The 23,945-nt window shown below is 48.3% G+C and overlaps 1 pseudogene; it reads right to left on the minus strand.

Moving 5' to 3' along the window:
• LOC116224918 overlaps positions 1 to 23,945 on the minus strand; it is a 143,221-nt pseudogene that overhangs the window by 93,143 nt on the left and 26,133 nt on the right.

Below are 23,945 nucleotides of genomic sequence, written 5' to 3' on the forward strand. Positions count from 1 at the left end.
AGTCTGTGGGCACCATCCTAATGCCCCGTGGGAGCACAGCGGCCCTTTGATAACGGACCCCTGAATGAATAATTCAGCGCCGGGATTGGAAGAGGCATTTCTTTTAGTAACAGCCCACCTCGCGGCAACCTCACACATTCACCCACAGGTATCATCAAAATGTTTTATTCCAGCCACATTCTGGGTAGGGGGGTTGGTGTGTTCTCTTGTGATCCACGAGTCAACAGAGTGCAGTGTTCTTTGTACAACCGCATCAGTACGTTCCACAGAACAAGCACAAACATCACTAACCCTGTGGTGGACGTCAGTGTATATTCACAGTGTGAGTGGAATAAATCCTGTTTGCTTGTGACGCCGTGTGGGCTAGCCAATGTTTGTTTTCCCCCCGTCTTTTTTTCTCTTTCTGTCGACAGAGATGTGACGTGTGTGTCATCTGAAATTCAACCTCCCCTCTGTGCGAGGACTGTTGTCACGCGTGATCCCCCTGGCTTGGCTGTCGTGGGCTCAAATTAACCGTCACCTGCTAGCCCCGCTGCCGGCCGCACCAGCTGTACGAGCGTGAGAAATGCATGCTGGGAAAACAGGTGGTGGTGCTGAGAAGGCAGGGGTGGGGGAGGGGGGGGGGGTTGGGAGATAATTGGTGTGCACAGACTTACCCCGCAGGAGGTCGGAGGTCATGTATGGCCAGCTGTAGGTGCGCATGAGCTGCCAGTCAAAGTCATCCTCCTGGCCCTGGCGGTACTCGCACAGGCTGGGGTCGGAGTCTTCCTCGAACGTGCAGCCTGCGGGGGGGGAGAGACCACAACAAGCGACACTCGGTTAGGAGGTACCATGGGAACGGCGGAGAGCAGACTCTACGCACAGAGTTTTTTTTTTACAGGCAGCACAAGCACTTTCATGTACTTGGTGTGATTAATGTGTGAAAGCAATTATTTGACTTATTTTCACGCCAAGGACCTGTCAAAGTTTCATTAAGTTATGCCAGAACTACAGTATAGAAGAAAAATCCCCTTCAGACCAGCCGGCCCTGCCTCAGGAGTAATCACAACAACCATAAAAGCTTCCATAATGGAAAATAAAGTACACCAGTACCTGCACAGTCCCTCGAGAACTTTCTCTCTCTCTCTCTGTCCCTTTATTTCTCTCTCACACGCACACACACACACTCTTTCTCTCTCCATCTCTTCCTGTCAGTCTCTCTTTCTCTCTCTCTCTCTCACACACACACACACACACACACACACACACACACACACACACACACACCACCTCTTCCTGTCTGTCTCTCTATAAATCCCTCCCTGTCTCTCTCTCTCTCTCTCTCTCTCTCTGTCATACTCTCTCATACTCTCTGTCGCTACCCCTCTTTTTTTTTGTGTAATTATATTTAATAGTCCCTGGCTTGCGGTCCGCTGGGGCAGTGGCTGTGAGAGGCGGTATCTGCTCCTACCGAGCAGCGAGCCTCCATTTCCCGTGATTAGGCCGACTGGCAATGGGAGAAGATGGGGTCGGGCGCGGGTCACCATTTTACCGCTCTGCCAGGGACAGAGCAGGAAGCAGGCAGCGGCACCCAAGAGGGGCATGGACAGAAAAAGAGAGAGAGAGAGAGTGAGAGTGAGAAAGAGAGAGAGAGAGAGAGAGTGTATTCAGAAACCCCCACCGTCCTCTCAAGGTGACTCCCTATAAGCCCCCACCCCCACCCCCTCCCAGATTTCCAGCGCCACTCACGCACCCCCTATCACCCCAACCACCGCCCCAAAATTACACTTGATTCGCACCACACACACACACACACACACCATCCATCCTCAGTTCCCACCTATAGCTGCATATGTCTCACACTGCATTTACCAGCCCGAAAAGCTATAACACCCCCCCCCCCCCCCCCTCCCCCAAACCCATAAACCCATAAAGCCATCTCTCTCACAGACGCGGGCTAAATGACTCCTCTTTCCATATCGCAGCGCATTAGAGAGCACGGGGGTAATGACACCCAGCGGATGAGTGTGCGGGGTGGAATAAGCCAGCAGCCCCGGCGAGTGAGTGAGGGCGCGAGTGGAAACGCAAACGGGGACAGATAGCGCGTCTGGAAAGGGTGGAGGCTGCCTCTAAAACCACATGGGGTGTAGAGCCCTGTGCCACTCTGGGCGAGGCAGGCCATTAACGAGCCGGCTCATCCTGCAGCAGGGGGGAGGGGGGGTGGGGGGAGTCCTGCTACACAGAGCTTCCGTTGCTGCTCCGCTAGGTAATCCACTAGTCAGGCCATAGAGACATGGGCCCAACCTGTACAGGAAGGGGGGACTACAGCGTGCTCAAGGCAACACCAACCTACAGAATTTAGAGCTTAGTCTGAGGAGCTGAGAGAAGCACATTTCTCTGTGTGTGTGTGTGTGTGTGTGTGTGTGTGTGTGTGTGTGTGTGTGTGTGTGTGTGTGTGTTCATAAATGTCAAGCCTACCTTTACCTATAAAGCCTTATAGATAAGCCTATATACAGATAGATAAACCTAGATAGAAACACATACAGTCAATATATACAGGCACACACACACACACACACACACACACAGAGAGAGATCAGAACTGTTCAGAACTGAACATGAGAACTGAGCATGAAAGCTGAGCATGAAAGCTGAACATGAGGGCTGAACATGAGGACTGAACACAGGTGGTCCAACTCTGCATCTACCACACTGTGTTCTAACAAACAAGTAGAGAACCCCTGCCCAGCGACACACACACACACACACACACACACACACACTCACACACATTCAGATAAGACGAGCGAGTGAAGGATGGGTGGTTGGGAGGATGGCTCTGCTGGAGGGGGTCTCAGCATGAAGTGCACCCCATCATTAGGCTCTCATGAGGGGGGAAGCGAGAGCTGCTGCACGCCCTGGGTGAGCCTCTAGGCATCCTGAAGCTCGACACTCACTCACTCTCACATAGACACACACACACACACCTCTGTGCAGTTTTAGTTCTAGGAGCTACACTATCTCTCACACACACTTACACACACACACACACTCATTCACTCACACACGCATAAACATGCAGCTAGGGGCTACACACACACACACACACACACAGACACACACACACACAGACCCACACATATACATAGCTGTAGCTATAGCTACACTCTCTCACACACACAAAAACACACACACTCACACCTCTGTGTAGCTGTACTTCCAGGAGCTACACACACACACACACACACACACACACCTTTGCACAGCCGTTCCCTGGCTCACTCCCTGGCGTGTGTACTGATCACATTACTGGGGCTGGCAGTGTTGGAGTCCGGTGTTAAAGAGCAACCCTGACCCGCTGCCAGGATCCACTCCACTCCACCCTGGCCAGGGATGCACCAGCGAGCCCCCAGTTTACGTTCCACACCATTCGTTTGTCTTTATTGACTATTGACACACTGGCTGCCGTCTCGGTCATTCCCAAGTGCTGTGAAATATGAGAGTGAAAGGTTTTATAATCTCTTTAGTTACAATCTCCTTGGGTTTGTTTTAGGAGGGGCATCCAACTCCTGAGTGTGAGTATGTGAGTGTGTGTGAGTGTGTGTGTGTGAGAGTGTGTGTCTGTGTCTGTGTCTGTGTGTGTGTGTGTGTGATGTTGCTGGTGCTGTTTGAAATATGCTTCACACAGCTCATCCTAATGTGGACACAAGTCTCCCAATGCCCTTGGCTTGTTGAGGACCCTGAGAAGAACTACAGAGGTACCCTGGTGTCATACACATTCTCCAGCAGCGGCCCCCGCGGCATCTACTTCTACCCGGGGTCCCTGAGACTGTCGTGTGTGTGGTGTGTGTGGTGTGTGTGGTGTGTGTCGTGTTTGCAGGGTGTCAGGGGCCCTCGCTGTCATGGCACCATACACATCTCACTAATCCACTCACTAACTCGGGCTCTGCCTTCTGACTGTAGAAGAACTCAAAAACACAAGCAGTACTGTACTTCAAACAGATCTGTGTGTGTGTGTGTGTATGTGTGTGTCAGAGTGTACATGTCATGAGCGGATGAGCTAAGAGAGTGTATTTTCAGCAGTTGATCATGTAGTGTTGCGGTGAATGTGAGTGTATTTTCAGCAGTTGATCATGTAGTGTTGCGGTGAATGTGAGTGTATTTTCAGCAGTTGATCATGTAGTGTTGCGGTGAATGTGAGTGGTCCTGAGGTAAATTGCTGAACACGGCCCTTGAAGAGAGGAGGGCTGAGGGGCGTCACGGTTGATGTCAGGATACCGATCACAATCCCCAAGCTTGACTCTTAAGCTGCACAGTAATTTGTGTGATCCCTCACACACACACAAGAGTATGAGTGTGAGCGTGTGTGTGTGTGTGTGTGTGTGTGTGTGTGTGCGCGCGCATGTGTGTGTACAGTATATGTGTGTATTTATACATATGTGAGTGTGTGTGGGGTGTGTGTGCGTGTGTAAGTGATGATGGAGGAGGCTTTCGCGCATCTTTGCGCTGACGGGCCCCCCTCTTCTGAGACGCAGGGGGCCCCGAAAATAACTTCAGTGAGCCGCTGCCTTCTCATTCTGACGGCTCTCTGAAGCTCCGTGCAGAAGAATAAAGAGTCATAAATAAACAAGCGAGCGAGAGAGAGGGAGAGGGAGAAAATTAGAAGTAGCGAAACAAGAGAAGAGAGCGAGGAAAAGGAAATCGCAGTAGGGTAGAGGCAATTTGCAATCGCTTCACCCCCCCAGCTTGTCTTGGCTTTCTCTGCTATGGATATCCCAGATCGCTTTGCGCTTTGATGTCCCCCGTCACTACACGTGTTCTGTCTGTCCTTCCACATCACCTGCCTCTTCATCTTCCTCCTCGTCTTTTTTTCTACTGCTTCTTTTTCTCGTCCTTTTCGGCGTTCGTTCTGGAAGCACATTTGTGGTGGTTTCGCTTCCCCCCCCCCCTTTCCAACTCTGCCTCTTTCCCAGAGACGGGCGATGCCAAGCGAGCTTGCGTCTCACAAGGCATGTTTTTCCGGGCCGAGCCAAGAAAAAAAAAAAAAACATTTTTTTAAAATAGAACCAGGAGAGAGAAAGCGAGAGAGTGAGAACAAACGAAGATGACATGGAGGATGATTGTTTTGAAGCTCCCTTGACAAGCCACCCACAAAAGATGAAACTGTACCAATAAACATTTCCTTGTGACTTCCTGCTTGTTTTCGGGTCATTAAGATGCTTGTTAGCATTGAAAAGCCTTTTCAAGCATTTCCACAACCAACAGGGTCAAGGGAGGTGTAGCATCTCAGTTTTCACCTGATGAGAACGACTAGCTCTTAATTTAACACCGGGGAAAGAGGGCCAAGTTGAACAGAGACGCACAGACAGCAGCTCTCTGAAGTCTTCAGTCGATACGCAGAAAATGAGATGAAATGTTTGTCAGGCTAGTGAAAAAGAAACAGTAAGGTTCCTAACAGTTACTCTGAAAAGGAGCGTATGGTAAAACAGTGAAAAAAGAAGCATGTGTGCTGTATAATGAATACATCGAATGAAATAGAATGTAAAGTAATGATTTTACTCGACACAAACTGTACATGCTTTAAAAAGGGAAAAAAAATGACCCCCCACACAGGCCACCGATCACACGAAGAGCTTTGCTAATTTACCGGTGACAGGCATTACCGCTCCTCCACGACGGGAGGTGTCATATCATCAGTGCGCTTAGCGAAGGCAGAGCATACGTTGCACATCCACACCTCGAAAACCACCCCATGCCTGTCGGGCACAGGACAAGTGTGAAAGAGTCTTTAAAAAGAATGAAAAATCCGTCCTATAAATAACGTTAGCCGCAGACAGCCGGGGAGAACAGGGCTGCAGTGTTTTAAGCTACCGTGCTGTTTAATAGTTCTTCCACACTCCTGTCCGTCGGGGAAACGTTAGAACAAGGCAGTGAGAGGGAGAGATATATATTGGGGGAAGTGAAGGTGGCACTAAAGTGTCTATGATAGACCTCTGGACGGTCCCACTCCCCTTCGCGGGCCGCGCTACTGGCCTGACTAATGGCCCAGAGTCCGAGTGCGTCATAAATTTTGCGTCGACAAGGAAGAGGGAGCGCACCGGCACATTCCCCGACCGCATTTATCTCCGAGCGGAGAGGATAAATCAGACGAGGGAGAGCTGGAGAAGGAAGGCAGGAATGCAGGGGTCCTCCTAAGTCCGTCTGTTCTCCCAGCTTCCCAGAGAGTCTCGAGGAATGTGTGCACTTGCCAGGAACGGAGCACTGGGAAAGTCGCATAGGAAAAGTCGCACAGGAAAAGTCACACTGGGAAAGTCGCATAGAAGTGACAATTCATATCAGCTTGACTTTTTCAAGAGGGCCGACTTGTAAAAATCTTGAGCTGGGTTCAGACGGCTGTGTGCCAGCATAAGACATAATAAACACTGAGCACAGCTTGCCACTGAGCAGACCTCAGTCTCTCGTAATGATGGGAGATTAATGCCTTTCTGGCACTGGCTCAATTTATCAGGGTTACTTTGCAGTGACCGTCGCAAGCCATAGGAGGCATCCAATCAATCTGTTCCTTCAGGCGACCTCTAGATTAAGGTTTAATACTGAAATTGAAGCACGGTTGTGGTTTTTGCGGCTGCTTTACAAGCAATGACCACTTCCTGAGGAGAGTTTGACAGCCTCTTTTTCTGCATTTAGATATTTCACTCTCACACAGTAACACCGCATAGGCAGAACCTCTGTGGAGACTCCCAAAAAAGGGACTATCAGATAGATCTCCTGACTTCCTGTGTGTGTGTGTGTGTGTGTGTCTTGACTCTCCTATTTGCTTTTTTGTCATCACTGAAAAGGGCTGGCCCCATTTGCATGGCACAGAGGAGCAGCCTCTGTCTGTCTGTCTGTCTGTCTGTCTGTCTGTCTGTCTGTCTGTCTGTCTGTCTGTCTGTCTGTCTGTCTGTCTGTCTGTCTGTCTGTCTGTCTGTCTGTCTGTCTGTCTGTCTGTGTGTGTGTGTGTGTGTGTGTGTGTGTGTGTGTGTGTGTGTTCACTCTCCTATTAGCTTTTTAGTTTTTTTGACATCACTGAAAAGGGCTGGCCCCATTTGCATGGTGCTGAGGAGCGGCCCGTGACGGCAGCGTGAGCGTCCGACAGCACCTGACAGATTTACTCATGCAGGGGAGGCTCCACCCATCACTATGGAGACAGCAGTGAAACCGTCCCACCGCCTTGTAAGGCCCATTAATAAAGCCTCTGGCCGAATCGATCTCCATTAAACACAACCGAAGCTGAGAGAGATGCTGAGAGGGAGGCCTACACAGAGGGGGGGGGGGGAAGGGGGAGACATTGAGAGAGAGAGAGAGAGAGGGTAGAGAGAGAGAGAGAGAGAGAGAGAGAGAGACAGAGAGAAAGGAGCACTGGAGGAGAGAAACGACAGAGAAACAGAGCGAGAGACATGAGTCTTCTCTGGCTTAATCAACACAGGTCAATTACATTATCTAGCCATTGACTAGATCTGGAATTAAACTGGAATTTCTAGCCACTTTAGGTCCATGCACCCGGTGAGCGAGGAAAAAAAACACTGAAATACAATTCTCAGCCGGGGGCCTCAAGTGCTAAAATCCAGTAGTTCATTGATCCGGCACCAACTCTGCACCAAAAAAAAAGAACACTGAACTTTTCAAGTGTCGTAATGGTGGAAGTTAGATATCAAAATTCTTGCTCTGACTTTCAAGGCCTTCGAATCAATTGACAGAATAACCAATGACACGTTGGGCCTTGTCAGATCAAGAGCTGAGTCACCAAACAACAAGCTCTCTCTTGGGTTCTCTCCTCTCCTCTGCCTTTTTGAGATGAGTCCTTCTCTTCTCTTCTCTTCTCTTCCCCACAGATCCATTTGCTCCTGTCTTTAAAAAAATAGTCTTTTCCTGTACTGTTCTCTCTCTCACACGAACAGAAACACAGAAATCATCTTTCTACCTTTCTCTCTCTCTCTCTCTCTCCGTCACACACACACACTCACACACACACACACACTCAACTTCTCCCTGCCAATCCTCTCTGCTCTCTTTTTGACTCGCTCCCTCTATTTCTCTCTCTCTCTTTCTCTCTGTAACACACACATACACATATCCTCTCTAACTTTCTCTCTCTCTCACGCACACACACACTCTCAATTCTCTACCTCTCCCTTTCTCTTTCTTTCTCATTCCCTCTCTCTCTCTCCCACCATTCTCAAACACAGCATTCTCTCTACCTCTCTCCCCTTCTCATACACTCTTCCTCCTTCTACCACATACAGAGAGAGAGAGAGAGAGAGAGAGAGAGAGAGAGAGAGAGAAAGAGAGAGAGAGCGAGAGAGTGAGAGAGGGAGACTGAGTGGGAGAGACAGGATTGATGTGGAGTCTTGAGATGCAGACTCTAATTTCTCTCTGCTCGACGTTTAGTTCCAGTGGCGGTGTGCGCTGGAGACGGCGGGGAGATTGGCACCGCGGGGCATTGACTGTTGTGTGAAATTGTTTCATTACCTCTCCGTTCAACACCCTCTCATATCACCGCCCCAGCCCCCAGTATCTGGACACAGCTTACACATCCAAACGCAGCACAACCACCTAGGCGGTGACGGTGGGGGGGGGGGGGGGGGGGGGGGGGGGAGAGACAGATGAGAGAGAAAGAGAGTGAAAGAAAGAGTAGAGAGCAAGAAAGATAGAGATGAGAGAGAGAGTGGAATAAAGAGAAGAAAAAAAGAGAGAGAGAGAGAGAGAGAGAGAGGCTCAGTGACCACAACCTAGCAATTGAGAAAGGCCGATACAAAAAAACATGGCTACCGAGAGATCAACACATTCGTGGTCACTGTATGAGTGGTGCCATCGAGTGGTGAGATCGAGACAGATTGTGAAAAATTAAAGAAAAAGAAAGAGCCCTATATTTGAAGAAATTCTCAAATATGAGTACCAACTGACTATAACACTTGGAGAGGGGCGAACAGTGCCTCTGGCTGCTCAGTGTGTCACAGCCTGCCATGACCTGAAAGACAGGGAGTAGTTTCACCATTTACGGTTTGATCTTAGGTTTGTAGAATGTGAACACCACTCATGTGTGTTCATGTTTGTGTGCTCCTTCCCAGTTAGCTTCAATGTTGATTGTTGTATCTATGCTGTTTCTTCTGTTGTTGTTGTTGTTGTTGTTGTTATAGTTTTTTTTTTTATGTAACACTCTGCTTTGGCAACAGTTATGCCAATGAAGCTATTTTAATTAGAATTTTGTCACGCATACAAGAGAGAGAGAACACAAAGGAAGACGGGTAGAGGGTACACGAATGCGTGTGCTTCTCTGGCCTCTGTCCATGCCTTACAATGGCTAAGGTGGATAGGAAAGACATAAATTCATATTGTCTGTTAGCATGCAAGGTGTGTGTGTGTGTGTGTGTGACAGGTATTTATGTGGGGTGGGGAGAGGGCAATTGTCCTGCAATTACAATTACTTTAATCTGCAATTTGGCTGAACTATATGAGATTTTCTCTCTCCCTGTCTGTCTAAGAGTGTGTGTGAATGCGGATGTGTGTGAGTGTGTGTGTGTGTGTTGCTCTGCGGGAATAAAGAGGGGGAAGCAGGAGGAACAGGCACCCGTCATTATCAAACCTCCATCCCTTAATTTTCCATTTAATCTTCTCATTTCCCCTCACACAGAGAAGACGCATGAATTACAGGCAGCCGCTCCACAATCATATCAAGCCCCTTTCTCCTCTCCTCTCCTCTCCTCTCCTCTCCTCTCCTCTCCTCTCCTCTCCCATCTCCTGACCATGATAAGCATGACCCCCCTCCCTTACCTACCCACCCACTCACCCCACTCCACCCCACCCCACTCCACCCCACCCAGGCAAATTCCACAGCCCCGGTGAAGTAGCGCTAATGCTATTGTTAGCCGCCGTGGCGGTGGCGGGCGGAGCGGAAGGTGGTGACGAATAGAGCACGGCTCCTCGGGGAGCAAGACACAAATCAGGCTAATTACCGGGACAAGTCGTCTTTAGCCCGCACCTGCCTCACTTCGACAGGGGGAAATGGGGGGCGTGAAGAAGACGTGTGTGTCTGTGTGTGTGTGTGTGTGTGTGTGTGTGTGTGTGTGTGTGTGTGTGTGTCTGTGTGCGTGTGTGTGAGTGTGTGCGTGTGTGTGTGTGTGTGTGCGTGTGTGTGTGCGTGTGTGTGTGTGTGTGTGTGCGTGTGTTGGCTGTGAGAGAGGAAGGGAGGGAGAGAGAGAATAAAATGTCATTCATGTCGGAAATATGAATTTTTCATTCAGCGTAGATCCGGAGGAAGAGCATGCTGCTGTGGCTTTGTGGTGATGTCTGTGTGAAAGGTGATATCAACTGCGTTTCATTCCGACGGGAGGGAAACAGGAGACCCATTTAGCGCCGCTTGTAGCGAAAACAAAATCCAGACAGGGCTTGTTCGTTCGCTCTTTCTCTCGCTCTTCAAACTTCTTACACTCTTTATTTTACACGAGCTTCTCTCCAGAGTGACATGACTTCGTGTCGAACGAGGACCCCAAAATGGCTGGCCTCCACAGTGCCTGGTTAGCCTAGCCCCCAAAACCTACAAGGCCCACCTCAGGATATTTTCTCTTCTCTTCTCTCACTCCTCTCCCCTCTCTCTTTCTCGTCCTCTCCCGCCCTCTCTCTTTCTTTCCATCTCCCTCCCTCTCTCCCCTCTTTTGGAGGAAGAAAAAGGCGACTCGGAAGGAAACCCGTGTGGAATACCAAGTGGCCAGATGGGTAGAGCGATGAAAAACTCCCAGAAGGGCCCTGGAGTCCTCTCTCGTCTCCTCTCAGACACCTGTTCCCACGGACACCACCAACCCCTCCGACAGGCCAGCCAAGATGCCTCCAACCCCCCCACCACCACACACACACCGCCCCCCCCCCCCCCCCCCCCCCATCACCACAAACACACACACCACACAGACACACAAATATACACACACACCGCAGACACACATACATACACACACACACACATCAACCCTAGCTGATTTCTGGTACCATGACCCCCATTACAGCCATACTGCCTTAATAAACATACTCTCTTTCTCTCTCTTTCTCTCACACACACACACACACACACACACACACACCACACACACACACACACACACACACACACTCTCGCTCACCACACATGTGCTCAGAACCAGTTCCCCTTATACAAGCCTCACACAAAAATCAGCTTTGAAACAGCTTGTGCCTCTGATTTCAGGTTTTTTTCTTGAGAGCAAGGGGAAAAAGGCACACTAATGCATGAATGAACACACACACACACACACACACACACACACACACACACACACACACCTCCGCCGTATTCTCAGGAAGGCAAGCATTGATCAGGCCCTCTGCTGAGAGGAGCCTAAGAAATCCATGTCTAATTTAGTCTAATCAAAGATGCCTACCCCCCTCTGGCTCTGCTGATGAGGGGAGTGGGGTTTTGATTCATGCACCCTGAGGAACACTCTCTCCTTTATGCTAACACTCCTCCTGCTCTCCCTCTCTCTCTCTCTCTCTCTCTCTCTCTCCCAGTCCCTCTCTCTCTCTCACTCACTCGCTTTCTTTCACTTCACACCCTCGCTCTTTTCCTCTTCCTCCCCCGACTTTCTTCTCACTCTGTCTATTCTTTTGCTGCATCTTCCCTCTCTCTTCTCTGTCTTTTACTTTCTTCATCTCTCTCTTCCCTTCGATTTGGAGAAGGAAGCTCAAAGCAGAGTGACACATCGGCAGCTGCTGACGCGAGACACAACCCCACATCTCCCCTGCCTCCCTTTGACAAGTCAAACACAATCACTTTATCTCAGCCACAAACACACACACACACACACACACACACACACACACACACACACACACACACACACACACCCACCAGCCTCCCCACCTCTGATCGCATTAGCCACTCAAGTCGATGCTCCCGCTAGCCTGCCTAGGGATTTCGCCCGAGCCCGGAAAGCAGAGGCGAGAGACGGATCGGTCCCTCTCCTCTATCCCCTCCGCGCTATCAACAGCCAGATAGCTGCCGAGTCGACGCCTACCTGTCACCGCGGCTAATAACCAGAACGGCAGCTCCCGCCGGGAATAACCTCAGACATAAACAAGCGTCGGTATTGGTCTTCCTATGAAGGCTGGGCGGTCAACTGATGTTAATGCAACATTTTCTCACCCGTTCAATGGATTTCTGTGCAATTGAAAGCAACTGAGATTAAACTCCATTGATAAATGTGTTTGACTTTTTTTTCCCCCACTCAATCAATATAAATACCTTGCGCCTATTTAGTGTCATTGATGTAGAAAATGACTCAGTGGAGGTAACTGATTTCGTGACTTCAATTTTGGTTCAGTGTGTAGGTGTAGGGTACTCGAGAATGACCTTATGGGTATAAACTGTATGAGTAGAAAATAGCTTATATATTCTCTTCTTAAGGTGACAACTCAAGTATACCCGGCAGGGGCTTCATGTACAAATGTGAAGTGGACTATTTGCATATTTTAATAGCTCTGCATTCTAATGGCTATAAAGCACCTATTCTGAAGAGGTAATGCGTATACTTAAGAAGCGATTTGCTATAGCGTTTAATGTTTCTAGAATTTTCCGCCGCCGCACGGAACGTGAAGATCCCAAAGAAGTGGTGGTGGAGCGGCCTCGTCTGCAGAGTGCTGAAACGACGACTGTGGCAACTGCAAATGAGCTTTTGCTTATCGTACATGAAGCACATTGCCCAACTACACTACACTTCTCCAAAACAAACTCAATCGCACCAACACACGGCTCATCTCTCAAGACTTATTTTTTTCTCTTTTCCTGTCTTGTCTTTCAAAAAAAAAAAAAAAAAAAAAAGAAGCTTTTGGTTTGTTACCAATTTCGGCTGCAATCAACATGTGCAATGGTGATGTATCACAGAGGCAAAAAAAAACGCACCCTGGGGTTTGAGGACCCAGACGTAATTTTGCAGGCGAATCTCTCACTCATTAACAGACACTAAACAGAAAATCCCCCCAAAAATGGTTTTGTGCTCTGAGGAGGAACTCAATTGTCAAACACTAGCAAGAAAAAACTGTATTTTGTAGGTTTTAAAACTTTTTTTTTTACCAGAGGCAACAAAGTTTTCACACAGCATTTTCTGTCTCTTCAGATGTAGTCCTCCAAACAGACGAGCGAGGACACCCTACAGTGGCCATACATCAGTCCCCCTGAGTAGAGACGCAATGCTAACCCACTGCTTTTTTATGGGGAATAAAATACAGAGTGAGAGAGGAAACTGCAAGTCACATCCCATAAAGCTGTTACCATGGCGGAGACTAGCCAACACCCTCCCTAAACCAATCAGAGGGACTTTTTCCCCCTTTCCTATGATTCATGAGTAGTAGAACGCAAGTGTGTATTTTGTACTTTGGTGATTACACACCCTGCTCTGGGCTGTGGTCCACACACCAGCCAAACAAATATGTAATTGCTACTCTGAGAAGGGATGTCAGGCCCATGTTGCCTTGTTGAGGGAAAAAACAAACAAATAAATACGCCAACAAACAATGGCAGTGGGGGCGGATGCAGAGATATGTGTTTTTGGGGTGTGACTATGGGGACTGTAATTACCACGGTGGGGGGGGTATCTAGCGCTCCACTGCTCGCTGTCTCCCCTCCACACACACAACGGGGTTTAAACAAGACCTCCTTTTTTTGCTCCCCTTTACCTCCAAATCTGCCTCTTTCTTGCACCCCTGTGTCATTCCTGCCCCCTTATGAATACCTCTGACAAGCATGAGGGGGCTGCAGCAAGGCATTATGGGCCGTGGGTCTTTTCAGCAGACACATAAAAAGACAAGTCATCCAAGTCCAGTGGACAAGAGGGAGGGGAGAAAGTCGGCTGGGAGGATAGACGACAAAAGGAGACGAGAGAGAAAGAAAGAGTGAGAGAGAGAGACAGAGTGGGAAAGAGAGAGAGAGAGAGGGACAGAGAGGGTATTTCAGAATGGAGACAGGAGAGATAGAGAGAGATGGTGAGAGAAAGATACAGGGTGCAGAGGGAAAAGTCAGACAGACAGCCCAGAAAGCCAGCACAGAAAGAATGACTGTGTGTGTGTGAGTGTGAGAGTGTGTGTGAGTGTGAGTGTGTGTGTGTGGTGTGGGCATGTGTGTGTGTGCACACTGACAAAAGCTCTGAGCTGAGAGTGTCTCCTGTTTTAAGAACCCCACACCGACCATCACCACCATCTACACAACAAAGGCTGCCAGGTACCCAGGTACCGCAGTGCCCGCTTGCAGTCTGCAAATGGCCAGCACAGTGCCAACTTGAGCACCATCTGGGCAGCCGGTAATGGAGGAGGGGGCAGCGTGCCCTCCTGCCTGTGAGAGGTGGCCACTCGCCACTGTGACCTGCCAGCAATCAGGCTCCGCAGAGTATCAGTCATCGCTCTGAAAGGGTGTGTGTGTGTGTCAGTGTGTGTGTGTGTATGCGTGTGTGTGTCTGTGTGTGTTTGGTTGGGAATGGTGGAGTTTGTTGCAATGTGCTCCTATGTGTGTGCGTGTGTACCTGTGTATGGTTGTGAGAAGGTGCGTGTCTGTAGTGTGTGTGTGTGTGTGTGTGTGTGTGTGGGTGTGGGTGTGGGTGTGGGTGTGGGTGTGGGTGTGGGTGTGAGAGTGTGAGTGTGAGTGTGTGTGTGTGTGTGTGTGATGTGTGTGCATGCACGTCAGTCTGTCATCTCTCTGACTGCATGCACTTGTGTAATAATTGCGTTGGCTCTGGCAGTCGCAGGCAAAGACCCCTGTGCCTGTTTGTGTGTGTGTGTGTGTGTGTGTGTGTGTGTGTGTGTGATGTGTGTGATGTGTGTGTGTGTGTGTGTGTGTGTGTGTGTGTGTGTGTGTGCCTGTTTGTGTGCGTGTGTGTGTGTGTGTGTGTGTGTGTGTGTGTGTGTGTGTGTGTGTGTGTGCCTGTTTGTGTGTGTGTGTGTGTGTGCCTGTTTGTGTGCGTGTGTGTGTGTGTGTGTGCCTGTTCGTGTGATGTACCACAGACAGCAGCAGCAGCGCTAGCAGTAGCGAGTGTGTCTTCAAATCAAGAGTGCAGAGGAGTAAACAAGAATAAGAATTTACGACTGAATAATGCAATGTCCCTGTGAGTCAGTCAGAAACCTCCATGAAATATTCACCCAATCACATTTTTGCCAAAGGCACCCAATCATTTATTGGGAGGTTCATATATGGGGGGGGAGGGGGGGGGTCCTAAGAGCGAAACAACAGCTTTTTTTCTATTAAGCATGCTGTTATTGAAGTGTGTGTACGCACAGAGACTCCCAAACCCTGAAAGGCACACACACGTACAAACACATACACCCAGAAACACACCTACGTGAATTATTCATGCACACACACACACACACACTATAGAACACATGCACAAACTAAAGGCTGAACACATCAAACATATATACAAACACACAGATGCGTGCACATACACACACACTAGGGCTGAACGATTTGGGAAAATAATCTAATTGCGATTTTTTACCAAAATATTGCGATTGCGATTTAATATGCGATTTTTTTTTTGTATCCTCTTTTTTCCCCCAACAAAACGTAATGAATGATTTAAATATGACCAACACAATATTAGATACATTTAGTGTCAAATATTCTTTCCCACATTTTACATTTTTATTTAACTGCTCATTACAGAAACAAGAACAACAAATCGGTGACTTTGCCACTGTGCATTTAAGTAATTTAAAAAAAGTCATTTTAAGTATAAACACTAGGCATGCACTTTTTAAACACTGTGTGCAAAATGTAACATCTTAAAAAAAAAAAAAAAAAAACCTTTTTTTTTTTTTTTTTATACCACGTTTTTTAATCGCGAACGTTGCGGTTAAAAAATCGCGTTCTATCATATCGCGATTAAATCGCAAATGCAATTAATCGTTCAGCCCTAACACACACACACACACACACACACACATTCATTGGCACACATCAACACATATACACACATAAACAGGCATGCACACACACACACACACGCGCGGGTACACACACACACATTCATTGGCCCACATTAACACAAACATACACACTTGAACAGACACACACACACACACACACACACACACACACACACACACACACACACACACACACACACACACACACACACACACACACACACACACACACACACACACACACACACACATACATACGCGTGGACATCCATACACATGCACACACTCTTTAATCCATCTGCAGGTGAAGGTCATACAGCAGGGCTCTTGACAGTGCAGAGTCAGGTACGCACCCCTGATTAGTCACCATGGACCCACACACACACACACACACTTTCCACCCCTCCACAGTCCGCCTATCGAGAGAGTTACACAGATTCATTCCAAACTAAGACACACTCAGACACACACACACACACACACACACACACACACACACACATAAACGGAACAACTGGGCGACAGACTCATACCCTCCAAGCCTACACACAGAGAGAGGGAGAGTTAGGCAGACTAATACCCCCAAAGGGAAGAGCTCACACTACAACACCAATCCTCAAACGCCACAATACAAGCAACACACTGACATTTCTCACAGCATAATACCAGTATAATACTATGCCAGCATCATCCTTATGCTATTAAGGCATTATTCCAAGATAATCTTATGACATTACACCACCATATCTACTTTTGCAATGTTACATTTACATTTAAATTTAGTTGTAATCACTTAGTGGACACGTATTGTCCAAAGTGGCTTAGAGTCCAGATTTGATATACGTATATATGTAGATGTTATGTTATATATGTATATGTTTATATGTTTGATATGTATGTATATGTTTGATATGTATATGTTTATATGTTTGATATGTATGTATGTTACCTATGAATATGTTTATATGTTCAATATGTATGTGTGATGTTATCTATGTATATGTTTATAAGCTTGATATGTATGTATATGTTATGCTATATACTTATTTGTTTATATGTTTTATATAAATGAGCTTACTAGGAATCAATCCCAAGACTGGTTGTTGTTCGCGCCTTACTCTCCCAGTTGAGCTTCAAGAGCTCCAACAGCTAGGCTTTGCAGCATAACAGGGATAAAGTCTACTGGTGTTGATGGTTCAGTGGGTGGCGTCGCTGCCATCTAAGCGGTCGACCCAGGTTTGATCCACGTCTGCTGCAGGATGCCTAAGTAAGTGGCTTTGGTTAAAAGTGTCTGCTAGATACCAGACCCTTTACCGTTCTCTTTGCCATGCCGAGGAGTCTCACACTGTGGGTGCTGGCTGAGGATCACAGCTCTCTGCTTCAACTGGAGGGGACTGAAAGCAGGTGTCAAGTCATCTTAGAGAGGACAGGGATGGTGCTGCCAGCTTCAACACACACACATGTACACACACACATACACACGCACGCACGGCTGTGCGCGCATGGTTCCCGGTCCAGGTGGTGCTCAGGAAACGTGTGTGTGCGTGTGCGTGTGCGTGTGCGTGTGCGTGTGCGTGTGTAAACAAGCACAATAGCTGGGCAGGGTGAGGTGGGGACATGTCTGTCTGTGGCTCCTGAGGAATCTTCTAGACAACAAAAACTAACGCAGATATCACTCTGTGCTCCGACGTTGTGGGTAGAACATTCAGTACATGCTTTCTTCTGATGCCCAACTCCCTATCTCTCTCTCTCTCTCTCTCTCTCCTTATCTCTCTCTCTCTCCCTATCTCTCTCATTATCTGTCTTTGTGTTTCATTCTCTTTCCTCCTCTCCGTCTCCCTCTCCTTCTGTCGTATCCTGACCTTTACAATTATCTTGCTAACAGTCTCTGTTTTATCCTTCTATCACACATAACTCTGATGATATTAATTCCAATCCCTTTTTAATTTACACTAATCCTACGCAAACACATCAGGGCCCTCATTTCAACAACTGTGTGTGTGTGTGTGTATGTGTGTGTGTGAGAGAGACAGAGAGAGAGTGCGAGAGAGAGAGAGAGAGAGAGAGAGAGAGAGAGAGAGAGACATTGGGTGCCGCAGCAGACGCATGGAAGACTGAAAAACAAACAGGCTTGGAGAGAGAGTGTGAAAGAGGAGGAGTAAGAGAGAGTGCAAGAGAGAGATAAAGAAAGAGAAAGAGAGAGAGAGAGAGAGAGAGAGAGAGATTTAGCTGTGTGGAAGACTGGAAAACAAACAGGCTGGGGGGGGGGGGGGGGGGGGGGGGGGGGGGGGGGGGGCGTTTGATAATCTGGGAGAGTAATGAAAAAGAACATCAGCCGCGACTCCCAGAGGACTCTAATCAGACCTCCCTCCCTCTCTCCCTCTTGAAAGAAAAGAAAAAAGAAAAGGAAAACTAAATAAGTCAAACTCCAAGCGTGACGCGGCAGGTGGAGTCGGCAGCACTACGGGCTTCAGTCTGAGGCAGTGGAGGCTACATGAGAGGCAGGACATGAAAGACTGCGAACAGACACACACACACACACAAGAAGATGACAACTGCATCCAAGACACCAGCGCATGACAGGCTCAACAACAATTACTTCAAAACAAGACATATAGATTTAAGTGTAGTCATTTAGCTGGCGATTTTATTCAAAGTAACTTAATGTTGCATATATATAAAATTGTATCTGTATGTCTCCTCGTATGATATATGATACGTATGATATATATAAAACCTCTCTGCCATGTATGTAAGATGGTGGCGAGTTGGCCGACTGACTGTCATAATAAGTCTTCACATCTAAAGAAGCAGTGAGGATGGCGTGTGAATATGGGGGGATAACAACTCTCCACATGCTTGTTTGCATATCGAGGATAAACATAGCTTCATTTCCAATCCAGGCAAGTTGTTTTTGCACTCTTGGTTTTCTTTTTCATTGCAGATCGTGTGGTTGCTTGCCCTTGAGGGATTCATTTCGACGCGGCGCCACGGAAAACAAAAAGACGAAAGAGAGAGAAGACTCCGCCAAGAAGAAGAAGCCATTTATTTTACATCGACATCAAGTCACTGAAGCAAAAGATCAGAGAGCATCTGGCGATGTGAAAACACACTTTCAACACCAGCATAGGCAGAGAGGTCACAGTTTTAAACAGCCTGAAAAAAGAGCCTAATCTCCTGCTTTCAAATGCACTTTTCAACAGTGACTGACAGAGCGAGAGGATAAATAATAATGTGTCTTAAGGTGTGTCTTTTTAGGTAGACGACGTGTGTGTGTGTGTGTGTGTGTGTGTGTGTGTGTGTGTGTGTGTGTGTGTGTGTGTGTGTGTGTGTGTGTGTGTGTGTGTGTGTGTTGGTGGTGCAGCAGATGTGCGGAGGACTGGAAAACAAACAAGCTTGGAGGGGGGTGGCGTTTGATAATCTGGGAGAGTAAAGAAAAAGAACATCAGAGAAAGACAGAGTGATTGAGTGATTGAGTAAAATGTGTGTGTGTGTGTGTGTGTGTGTGTGTGTGTGTGTGTTTGTTTATACAAGGACATGGGGTAGGAGGTGGCCACAACCATACCTTGCGGCTGCCAAGGCATTTCAGTCTGACAGCAGTGACAAGCTATGTCATTGTCTCAACAAAGGACTACACACAGGTAAGACAAAAAGTTGAAAATGAAAGCTTCCACAGAAGTACCACATATTCACAGGCCTACGCGCACACACGCACACACACGCACACACACACACACACACACACACACACACACACACACACACACACAGACGCCTTGAAGCAGTAGGGGATTGAGTGTCTATCCGGCAGCAGAGGTGTTAGGGGCTTCCATGCTCTGCTTTGGACTGCGCTGCTCTGCTCTGAGCTGTACTGCGCTGGGAGGACGTGGCTGAGAGCTGGGAGGACATGGCTGAGAGCTGGGATGACTGGGCTGGGCTGGTAGGACATGGCTGAGAGCTGGGAGGACGTGGCTGAGAGCTGGGAGGACGTGGCTGAGAGCTGGAGGGGGGAAGCCACAGCGGATTTAAAGTTAATCAGACAATCTAACATCACTCCCACCACCTCAACACCACTCTGATGCTAGGTATAGAGGGAACACAGGGACAGGTAGGAGAGAGAGATAGAGAGAGAGAGAGAGAGAGAGTGGGGGGGGAGAAAGGGGAACAGATGTGGAGAGAGGGAGGGAGAGAGAGAGACAGAAAAAGAAAGAGGCTGGGAAGAGGTGAAACAGACACACAGAGAGAGACGAAAAGGAAAGAACCGTGCAAAAAAGAGTGTTAAAAGAGACAGATCGAGAGAACATAAGCTGAAGGAGAGAGGGTGGAAGAGGTAACGCTTGAGGAGTTGAACCTCTTCTGAAAGCCAAGAGGGTTTGAGCAGGTATTACACGAACACGTCTCGGCGCAGGCAGGCAGCCGGGGTGGCACAGCACCTCTCCCGGTCACGGTTCAGCCTTCAGACAAGCCTCGCTCAGGAGGGGCCACCGCCGCACAGAGAGCGCCTGGGAGGAAACGCTGGCCGTACGGGAAGTGATTTTCATTAAAAGTGACAATTAAGAGCGAGAGGACGCGCATGAGAGAAGAGTAAAAAGCAGAAGGCAGAAGGTGTGTGTGTGTGTGTGTGTGTGTGTGTGTGTGTGTGTTTGTGTGTCTCACCTTCCTCCCCCTCGCCTCCCAGAGCTGTCATTTCAGAGACGATCCACAGATGCACCTTACACCCCAGAGGCAGCACCAGGGTAGTCAACAACCGCCCCTCTACACACACACACACACACACACACACTCACATATACACACACACACACACAAACTCACATATACACACACTCACCCACACACAAAAAACATCACCAATCCCATCCTTCAACCTTCTGCATCTCAAATGGTTTTAATTATCATAATTTACCCCACGCCTCTCTAGTCACACACACACACACACACACACACACACACACACACACAAGGCCCTAAATGTGCACAGAATTCCAGCACACACACACCCCACCACCACACACGCACACACTCCTCACCACTCTTCACACCCACTCCTGCGACCACAGGGAAAACCATCCCCTATACAGCCAACCAGCGCCGCTAGATCAAGAAGTCTAGACTAACCCCCCGAGCGTTGTCTAACTGGCGCTCATCACAAATTAAAACGAAAGTGAAACAGGAGGGGAGGGAAAGGAGCCAAAGCAAGTGAGAAAGAAGGAGAGAGAGAGAGAGAGAGAGAACGAGAAAGAGACAGAGAAAGAGAAAGACAGAGAGAGAGAGAGAAAGAGAGAGAGAGAGAAACCGCTTTGGAAGTATGTACGTAATGATGAAATTGTAAGTGCTTTCCATGCAAGGATGCAAAGCACCTAGGTGTCTGCACGGTTAGTGCAATTTAGTGTGAATAAAAGGGACAGGAGGCCTACTGTGGTTTGCTGAAGGCTGAAGAGTCCCCCTGGTGAATGCAGGCAAAAGCCTTTTGATGTTCCTGTTGTTTGTGTGCATCTGTGTGTGTGTGTGTGTGTGTGTGTGTGTGTGTGTGTGTGTGTGTGTGTGTGTGTGTGTGTGTGTGTGTGTGTGTGTGTGTGTGTGTGTGTGTGTGTGTCTGTGTGTTGTCTTTCACGAAAAGAAAAGTTGGACAAACTAAACACAACAAGTACAACAAGAAGCATTTGTTAGTGCAGGTTAGTGTATGTACTGCAATCATAGACAAAGAGTATATATATAAATCTATGAAGCTGTATATATATATATATATATCTACCTAGATGCACATGCACAATTACATTTAAATTAAACAATAGCAATAAGATTTGGTTTGGAAAATCCAATTTGAAGAGGGGAAATTGGATGTACCTCAACACTATATTCATGTCCCTCGCTGAAAGAAAAAGATCAAGCAAGAGTTCAAACTTTCCTCCATCGCACACCTGAGGGAGACTCGCCGTCCCAGTGAGAATAAACCATCTCAGCCAGGGTTTATTTTTCATTATGCCAGGCAGGACGAGAGGTGAACAGTCAATAAATAACGCATACACACATTCACATTCACACTCACACACACTCACACACACACACACACACACACACACACACTGGGGATGTGATTGGTCCCCTGTTGGACCGGCGCTCATGGAAATATACTGCAGGCGTCGGCAGAACAGTTGTCGGCGCCGGTCGGACCGAAGCTCATTTCACCGGCGAGATCAGACACGTCACAGCGGGCCGGACAAGCCGACCTGTGCTTAACCTCCAAACAGTCATGAAATATTCAGAAGGCCCAGCCAAGATGATGGATATGGGCTGGGCACCTGGGAAGAGGGGGTTCATGAGGGCCAGTTAAGAAGACAAACAGAGACGAAGGGACGGAGAGAATAAAGAGATCGGGATAAAGAACAGGACAGAGTAGGCTACAGACATAGAGGGAGGAAGAGACAGAGGGAGAGAGGGAGAGAGAGAGAGAGAGAGAGACAGAGAGAGACAGAGAGAGAGAGGGAGAGGGAGAGAGAGAGAGGGAGAGAAGGAGGGCAGGAGCAATGGAGTGAAAGAAACCCCAAGAGGGACCTCCTGGTGAAGAAAAAGATAAACACAGGGCAGAGGCAAGAATAGACAGGGAGGGGGGGGGTGGAACAGGGAGAGAAAGAGTGTCAGACAGTGAGAAGGAGAAAGGGGAGGTGTTTGGGTAGCTATGCAGCACCTGGTCTCACGCCTCCAATTAATCAATGTCAGCACTTGGTGAAAGTGACCTACACCCGAGCCCTTCATGGGGTATTGGGCAGAGCCGGGGTGAGAGCGTCCTGCGCTCCTCATCAAGTCAATTTATGGATGTGAGAGTGGAGGCCGGCGCCACGCACTCACAGGTAAAGCGCCATTGATTGAGCGGCCAGCGGGGGAGGAATTTATTCAGGCGAACGAGGCAAAAAAAAACTGGTCCGAGCCGAGGGAGCGAGCCGGAATCGGATTCACGGCTCCGTGCGGAGATCAGAGGCAGATTATTCCACCTGGAAGAAGGGGGGAGAGAGAGGGAGAGGGAGAGAGGTAGGGGGGTGGAATCAATCCGACCACATTCGCAACATCTTTCTAATTCCTACTCGAGTGGGAATGCGCAATGAATGTCATTTACATATCAGACAAAAGAGGCAAACGAGAGAAACAAATCTCCCCGAAAACAGAACCAGGGGTTTTGTTAGCATGTCTGAGGTAATTAATTTAAGTCGGAGTGAAATGTTTTTTTGCGCTACTTGGTGCTTTTCAGCTACGACGAACTTAACAGCTGTTGTCACTGATCAGCATTTGGGGGCTTATTTGTTCGTTATACACCACTGCCGCCATGACGGAAATCATAGAACCGAACACATCACGTCCGCCTCATTAGCGCTGATTACTGCCCCAGAGGTCCGCGGAAGTGGGCGGTCACATTTACTGCCACTCCAGCCGTCACAGGTAACACAAACAACACACAGCTCCTTGTTAAAAGGAGATTCATGGGGAACTTGTTTGTGCGGACCACACTGCACAGACTGTTACCTCAGACATTAAGATGTCACCATTTCAGGTGACTGTTCAGCCTTGAGTTATGATGAAGGAGTTAAACTGCTAAGCCACAGAGAGGTGTGTGTGTGTGTGTGTGTGTGTGTGTGTGTGTGTGTGTGTGTGTGTGTGTGTGTGTGTGTGTGTGTGGATGGGACACAATGGGGCTGCCCTATTTCCCCACGGGACGTCAGCCCACTTCAGTGGCACTGAATCTAGCCACTGAATCTAGCCTCCCTAATGAGGGCCCGCAAGGAGGAAACACACACACACAGCCACACACACACACACACACAAACACACGCACGTCTGTCTGGGCACTGAGCAAGAGCAATGACATCTGGTGCCTGCGCAGCGTAGCACACATTAAACCCGACCATGCCCGCCATCAATGAATGTGCATGTGTGTGTGTGTGTGTGTGTGTGTGTGTGTGTGTGTGTGTGTGTGTGTGTGTGTATGTGTGCATCATGGCGAGTAGAAATGA

This window comes from Clupea harengus, chromosome 19 (assembly GCF_900700415.2).
Source record: "Clupea harengus chromosome 19, Ch_v2.0.2, whole genome shotgun sequence".
Taxonomy (NCBI): Eukaryota; Metazoa; Chordata; class Actinopteri; order Clupeiformes; family Clupeidae; genus Clupea; species Clupea harengus.